At 43.0% G+C, this 8,413-nt stretch overlaps 1 protein-coding gene across 1 annotated transcript in view; it reads right to left on the reverse strand.

Annotated features, from left to right (window-relative positions):
* LOC137638623 (DNA-dependent metalloprotease dvc-1-like) overlaps positions 1-7,835 on the reverse strand; it is a 47,987-nt gene extending 40,152 nt beyond the window's left edge. Inside the window, exon 1 of the mRNA XM_068370876.1 lies at positions 7,694-7,835. The gene's annotated coding sequence lies outside the window, so the exon portion shown is untranslated. The remainder of the gene's footprint in view (positions 1-7,693) is intronic.
* Positions 7,836-8,413: the final 578 nt, after the last annotated feature.

Raw genomic sequence — 8,413 nt, forward strand, 5'->3', positions numbered from 1 at the left:
ACTGAGTTCTTAGAACTTGGAAAAGAAGGTTTCTTGATAGCACACTATAAGGCTTCTGATTGTCCTTGTAAAGGTTAAGACCTTTTTAGATAGTACCTAAGAGCTCTAACTGGGCAAAGTACTCTCTTCAGATCATTCCCCACCAAGTTGGACAGGCTTGGGATCTCGAACGACTTAGGCCAAGGACGTGAAGGAAGCTCGTTTAGCAAAAACCGAGCTGCAAGGAACATGTAGCCGTTTCAGATGTGAAAACAATGATCCTGCTGAAGGCGTGGATCTCACTTACTCTTTTAGCTGTTGTCAAGCACACGAGGAAAAGAGTTTTTAATGTGAGGTCCTAAAAAGAGGCTGATTGGAGAGGTTCAAATCTTGATGACATAAGGAACCTTAGGACCACGTCTAGATTCCAGCCTGGAGTGGACAACCGACGTTCCTTTGAGGTCTCAAAAGACCTAGGGAGGTCCTGTAGATCTTTGTTGGTGGAAAGATCCAAGCCTCTGTGGCGGAAAACCGCTGCCAACATACTTCTGTAACCCTTGATCGTAGGAGCTGAAAGGGATCTTACTTTCCTTAGATATAACAGGAAGTCAGCAATCTGGGTTACAGTGGTACTGGTTGAGGAAACTGCATTGGTCTTGTACCAGCTACGGAAGACTTCCCCTTGAGACTGATAGATTCTGAGAGTGGATGTTCTCCTTGCTTTGGCAATCGCTCTGGCTGCCTCCTTCGAAAAGCCCCTAGCTCTTGAGAGTCTTTCGAAAGTCTGAAGGCAGTCAGACGAAGAGCGTGGAGGATTGGGTGTACCTTCTTTACGTGAGGTAGACTTAGAAGGATCACTCCTAGAGGAAGAGTCCTGGGAATGTCGACCAGCCATTGCAGTACCTCTAAGAACCATTCTCTCGCGGACCAGAGCGGAGCCAACCAACGTCAGCCGTGTCCCTTTGTGAGAGGAGAACTTCTGAAGTACCCTGTTGACAATCTTGAACGGCGGGAATGCATACAGGTCGAGATGGAACCAATCCAGCAGAAAAGCATCCACGTGAACTGCTGCTGGGTCTGGAATCGGAGAACAATACAACAGGAGTCTCTAGGTTATCGAGGTAGTGAACAGATCTATGGTTGGCTGACCCCACAGGGCCCAAAGTCTGTTGCAAACATTCTTGAGAAGGGTCCACTCTGTGGGGATGACCTGACCCTTCCGGCTGAGGTGATCTGCCATGACATTCATACCGCCCTGAATGAACCTCGTTACCAGTTAGCTTTCGATCTTTAGACCAGATGAGTAGGTCCCTTGCGATCTAGAACAACTTCCACGAAAGAGTCCCTCCCTGCTTGAAGATGTAAGCCAGGGCTGTGGTGTTGTCAGAGTCCACCTCCACCACTTTGTTAAGCTGGAGGGACTTGAAGTTTATCAAGGCCAGAATAACCGCCAACAACTCCTTGCAATTGATGTGAAGTGTCCTTTGCTCCTGATTCCATGTTCCCGAGCATTCTTGTCCGTCCAAAGTCGCACCCCAGCCCGTGTCTGATGCGTCCGAGAGGAGACGGCGGTCGTGTTTCTGAACAGCCAAAGGTAGACTTCCTTGAGAAGAAAGCTGTTCTTACACCACGCGAGAGAAGACCTCCTCTCTTCGGAAACAGGAACTGAGACCGTCTCTAGCGTCATGTCCTTTATCCAGTGAGCAGCTAGATGATACTGAAGGGGGGGGAGGTGGAGTCTCCCTAACACGATGAACAGGGCCAGCGATGAAAGTGTCCCTGTTAGACTCATCCACTACCTGACTGAGCATCGGTTCCTTCTCAGCATGCTCTGGATGCATTCTAGGGCTTGGAAGATCCTTGGGGCCGACGGAAAAGTCCGAAAAGCTCGACTCTGAAGATCCATACCCAAGGAGACAATGGTCTGGGATGGAACGAGCTGAGACTCCTCAAAATTGACCAGGAGGCCCAGTTCCTTGGTCAGATCCATAGTCCATTTGAAAATCTCCAGACAGCGACGACTTGTGGGAGCTCTTAAAAGCCAGTCGTCTGACGGAGCCGGACACAAGATCATGGTACTGCTGCACAGTCTGTGAACTGTCAATCATGGGCAAGCGAGGAAGTACAGTGACAACCCGAATCTGTCTAGACTGTCTGGGTCGTACAGACAACTCCTTATCGGGTTGCTGAGGTTGCCGCACTGCGTCACAACAAGTCACTTCTGTTGGTTGTTGAACGTCTTCCCCGTGACACATTGACTCCGTAAACAAAAAATCCTCTAACAAGGACTAAGCTTGGACTGCATGTCTTGCAACACAGCTCAAGGACTATGGGAGCAGGTGTGGTAACAGACGGGATTAGCGACTGAAGTGGAACCATTACCTTCCCTGGAAGCATGTTACGCTTAAATAAAAGTCCATAGGAGGCTATGCAGCTAAAGGCTCCCTCCAAATGACAGAGTCCTCAAGGGAATATCAGAAGGAGGGAGAAAAGAACTTTCTCATCTACAGGGACCATATCCTAGAAAAGGTAAGTTCTCTCAGTGAGGGTTCACTGGTGCAAAAGCAGCAGACTAGAAGGCAACGTTATGAAACTGCTTGACAGTCTAGTGAGTTGGCAACAACCAAAGATGTGTGACTGAGAAGCATGCGGTAAGGTATGCAGAGCATGTTGTATGCAGAGTATGCTGTATGCAGAGCATGCTGAATGTAGAGCATGTTGTATGCAGAGCATGCTGTATGCAGAGCATGTTGTATGCAGAGCATGCTGTATGCAGAGCATGCTGTATGCAGAGCATGCTGTATGTAGAGCATGTTGTATGCAGAGCATGTTGTATGCAGAGCATGCTGAATGCAGAGCATGCTGTATGCAGAGCATGTAGTATGCAGAGCATGCTGTAAGCAGAGCATGCTGTATGTAGAGCATGCTGTAAGGTAAGCAGAGCGTGTGCATGGCGTTTAACATTTCTCAGAAATTCCATGACCAGTGCTAGAGTGCTTTATGCATGCTTGCAAGGGGTTTAAATATCAACATAATATTTACCTTACATTCATAACTCATGATTCATATTTTTTGCCATATTCTGCGATATTGTTAAAAATATATTGCAAGGAATACAAATATATTTTTATAAGTAATACAAATAACCTCCATTATCATAAGGTTTGAAAATGGAGGTAAGGTATGCTGAACAGCAGAGTCAGAACGAGCTGGAACAACAATAGTTGTGGTTTCCTCTTCAAGACTCTGTTGAGGGAACACCTGAGGCTCAGTCTGCAAAGGCTGATCAAAGGAAGTAGCAGAAGGTAGGCGCATGGGTGGAGGAGGCTGACTCCTGGCATGAGTGGCTGAACCCAAGGGTTGCGCTTGCTGAGCGGTTGGCGGAAGCGGAGTAGCAAGTTCCTGTTCCTGTGGTGTGAGCGGAGCGCGATGAGGTAGAGGCTGCGCAGAACAAGGTAAATGTCTCGCAAGCTGAGGCTCCTGAGGCGCAAGGCTAAGGTGTAGTGGTGCTTGCCTTGTGGAGGGTTGAGCTCGCTGCAGCGAGAGCTGAGGAGACTGACTCAAGGACGGGAGAGGTTGTTGTACCTCAACCGAGTGTTGCATCACTGGTGGAGCAGCAAGTGGAGGCGGAGGAAGAGAGGTATAATCCTCCTGATCCCATTGTAAAGGTTGCCTTAAAGAAGGCGGAGGCTGAGCACCACTGGGAACAGCCAACTCAGAACGTGGCTCAACATCGTACGCCTGGCAGGTGGTACTGCGATCAGGCGGAGCGAGCGCAGGCGGAGCGAGCGCAGGTGGAGGGAGTGTAGGCGGAGGCGGAGGCGCAACACTCTCAGCCCGACACTCACGCATCAAGACCGAAAGTTGTGACTGCATGGACTGCAGTAGAGTCAACTTGGGGTCGGCAGACACTAAGGTCTGCTGAGGTAAAGCCTTAACAGCAGAGATCTGTTGCGGCAGAACCTTACTCCTCTTAGGCGGAGTGCATTCAACTGATGACTGAGGAGAGTCAGAGCTAACCCAATGACTGCATCCGGGTTGTTGAACTCTAACTTCGTACGTCTGGCATAGGTCTGGACTTTATGTTTAAGAGGTCTTGAGACCTGAGACCAGCGTTTTCTCCCCGAAATTTCTTCTGCAGACGAGCAAAATAAGGGCTCAATCGTCTGCGGGTGGGAGTGACGGTCTCGGTAAGACACGCCCACAACCACCGAGGATACTTCTGTGCGCCGATCAAGGCCTGCTGAACCCTTTTGTCCTTCGACATTGCTTCTCCCCTGGGCTTGGGAGCTTGCAAGAGGTCCCGGACTGGGAGAACGACTGGCGCGCACAGAAGTACCCTCACGCACAACACTGACACACTTTGCGCTAATCACTTATCACTTTGATTTTCTGTTTGCACTTATTTCACTGAACTCGAAACTTTAAGTGGTTTGTACCTGAAACACGCAATTCTATCCTTTCTCAAAAGTTAGTAATTGCGAAAACAGAATTACAATGTAACAGAAAAATCTAATGAAAGATAAATAATTCAGTGGCTGGAAAGAGACTAAACACTAGATCACTCTAGAAACGTTTACTTTCTTCCCCTAAAGAGACTAGGGAGAAGAGCAAAAACTATAACAACGTTACTCGTACGCCTGGCAGGCTTGAATGAAACGTTTATCCTCCTCTTTCTCCCTCCGTCTCTATCTCTCTCTCTCTCTCTCTCTCTCTCTTGACTTAGAACCTGAGAGAAGAGCCCAATCATATATATCGTTAAAACATATTATTGTTAAAGGAAAAAACTGAAATATTTCCCAAAATGAAAAGTTCCTTTATTAGGATTAAAACCATTAAGTTAAGAAAGAATGAACAAAACGCTAGACACGGTTACTCTTACTGCAATGTGAAACCGTGAAAATTCTTTCTCTATCGTAACGATAGAGTGCAAGTTGAACGTTCTGAACGTCAACAACTGCAGAGACAAAACAAAACGTTAGTTCAACTTTGAAAACAGTACTAGACTATCAAAGAAATTCTTTCAAAGACATTAAAATAGCATAATATGTTAACAGGTAAAACCGAAATGACGGCCTCAATGTTAATTAACTTCGGTACCAAGAAAAGACCGCCTACTATTAGGAAGGTCGAATATAAACAAATATAAAAATTAATTTTAATAAGTTTATAAAAAAAAAAAAAGAAGTTAATCGAAGAGGCCTATAAGAGGCGGAGAGATATAAAATAAATCTATAACTTTTGTTAAGCAAAATTAAGAAAGAGAGTCTATACTCTCTTAGACACCAACACTTCCGTCTAAGTGAAGGGTCGGCCATTTAAAGGTGAAAGAGAGTTCATACTCTCTTCGTAACCATAATTAATCAAATTAATTCCAAAAGCTAACTAAGCTAATATAGAAGTTTCCAGTAAAGCGACAGCCGAAATCAAAGAGAAATACTTCACCAAAGTCGTGAAAATACTCCAAGAACATAAGCGTATCCCAGAACGTCTTGCCGGAAGCACGACAGAGGAATAATTGAGGAGGTGTCAACAAGAAGTACTTGAGTACCTGGCCACAGGTGGCGCTGGTAAGTACACCCCCTTCTAGTATTGTGATAGCTGGCGTATCCCTCCATAGAATTCTGTCGGGCAACAGAGTTGACAGCTACATGATTATCGGGTAAGTTTAATATTGAAAACTCAAGTTTATAAGAATGGAAAAAGAATAATCGGTGCTATTATACTATGCTATCTACCGCCGATTTTGCTATCTACCACCCCTTTTTTACTATAGTATGATACCTACCATCAGTCCTTAAGGATACGGTCTACTTGCTAATCCGCCTCTAATAAGGAGGATCACTACCGACTTGATAACCTAACCTAACCTAACCTAACCCACAAACTGCTTATAATTATGCACCCATGTTGTCCTTCCAATAAATATTATTAAACTACCATTAAAGTCCAATGAGGATAACATACTGGTGGTAAGTAATCTGTTTGATAATCCTCATCAAACAGGAGGATTAACATTGACGGTAGATAACATACTTTGAGGTAGATACCATACTATAGTAGAAATTCGACGGTAGATAGCATACTATAATAGCACCGAATATTCAATAAAATTTGCTATTTTTCTTCAACATGAATACAGTAGTTCATGTTTTATGTAGGCGACACACTAGTAGGTGGGAGGTAAACTCCATGAACCAAATGATTAAGATTCATTCCTTCCTTGAATGTTACTTTCCTGGTCCAAGATATGAGCAAGGAAATGATACCAGTAACCTCCTAACCAGCAACATATTTAGGAGGAAATGATATGTTGAACCTGTTAAGGCATGGACCAGTTCAAGTTTCTAAGAAATTTTGTACTTAACATTTGAAATATAACTCACTTCCCTCAAGCAAAGAAAATATTGTCAAGAGATAGGCTATAAATCATACAAGCAAATGAAAATGAGTCTGTGAATCTATCTTCCTCATTTGTTATGGAGATACTTTTAAGGTTCCCAAGAATGAGGCATTCAACTAATAAATGCCTCCTCAGTCAAAAGAACCAGCGAGTCATCTTAACAACGCATTAAACAGGTATGGCCTATTCACAAATGTCCTTAGGGCAAGGGGTATGAATGTTAAGTATGGTCTCTTGTAAGCATAAAATTAACAAGTTATTATTAACAATGATTTTCAGCTCTTCATACTTGCCCCTTAGATCTTGACAATTCCATTATAACATTGGAGAGGAAATAAAGTACTATACTGGCTTATTTGAAAGAACACTCGTTGGTGGAACTTTTACCATTAAAACTTAGTTCTTTATTATTCCACAATAATTGCTTAAAGAAAGGGTTTGATACGTTTGAATTTGCTGTTTTCTTAATACGTACTTGCTATGATGATTTAATTTTTTGGAGGGATGGATAAATGTAACAATTAAGCCCCTAAGTTAAAATGGAATCCATCAAATGTTTATCATAAACCGAAAAATTGTCCAAATTATATTTCCAATCCTGCTTCATTTCATTATCATACATGAAGCAAATATGACCTATCAAACTAAAGGTATAGGTGTAAGAATACACAGCCACTGGATAGTCTACCACAGTACATCCATACTCATTGCAACCGAAAACAAAAGTGAAGAATCTTCGACAGACGGATAGACATGGCTACTCGCCGTGTATCTAGAAGGGGGATCTTGCACATAACCTGTTACATGTACAAGAATGAATGTACAGTTTGTAATAAAAATGACATAAGAGTTAGAGCATACAATATCGTGCATATAGCTGTGGCCATGCCAAACAGGTGGATGGAAACCTTTGCTCACCGGCATTCACTCAATAGCTTTTTAAGTTCAAATGGTATTCCATGGTGAACAAATTATAATTTCTTTTCTTACATAAAGGACATAAGTTTGCATTTGTGTGCTTGGAAGTGATCTTTCTGATATATTTTTATGTGTATCAAATAATTTTACTATAATTTGTCCAAAAGTTAATAGGCTTTTATAGTAGTATAAATTTTACAAGCCTAAAACCTGACCCTTTACAATACAAAACTTTTAGAAAATTGTCCAAAACTCATGAAAATAAGCCTGAAAAGCCACACTGTACTTCATCAAAGCTAAATCATAAACTTATATTCCTTAACATAACCTAACACGGAATAGTACATCTTTACTTCACAGTAACTCCTCCTCAAGAAAAAGTTAAGTTCTTACCTTTTTGTCTAGGAGTGATACGCTTAGGCTTCAGGGTACTGACAGACCCTTCTTCTGTCTTTATGGATGCTTTCAAGCTCTCGTGTGGATACAATTTTGATGCCTGGCATAGAAAAGCATGCATCAACTTCTTAGGGGAGTCCTGGCTGTTAATAAACAAATACCAGGCAAGATATTGGTAAAGATATTTCGAACGTAAGCCGGACCTACTTATCCAATCCACATCACGCCACAAGCGCGTAATGTTCTTAGAAGTGTCTTCCGACGAGTTCAAGGAGTAGCTCTCGGATAGTTGTGCATACCCTCCCCGATGCAACTTGCGGTAAGTTTCCCAAAGACCAGAAAAGACCACTGATCCTGGCTTGATGTAGTGCTGGATAATAGGGAGAAGAGTGTCTTCAGCTTTGAGCTGACAGAGCAAACCTCCAACCACAGGAACAATGAATCGACGTTCGCTATTGCATTCAATGCCGCCGAATAAACAAATCAATTTTTTTCCATATTTACATTTGTTTACCAATAGTTCATCAACTTCAACCTTAATACCAGGGCCACCAATAGGAGATTGGTTCCTTAGCCAATCTTCTGTTACCTCGGAACAAAACAATCTCCAGTCTACGGAGGTCTTGATTGTAAAACCAATATTATCAGTTACTGTCTGATGGTTCCATTTGTAACTTAAAAAATGATTAATAAACGTTACAATCTTCCATGGAGGAA

Source organism: Palaemon carinicauda, chromosome 3 (assembly GCF_036898095.1).
Source record: "Palaemon carinicauda isolate YSFRI2023 chromosome 3, ASM3689809v2, whole genome shotgun sequence".
NCBI lineage: Eukaryota > Metazoa > Arthropoda > Malacostraca > Decapoda > Palaemonidae > Palaemon > Palaemon carinicauda.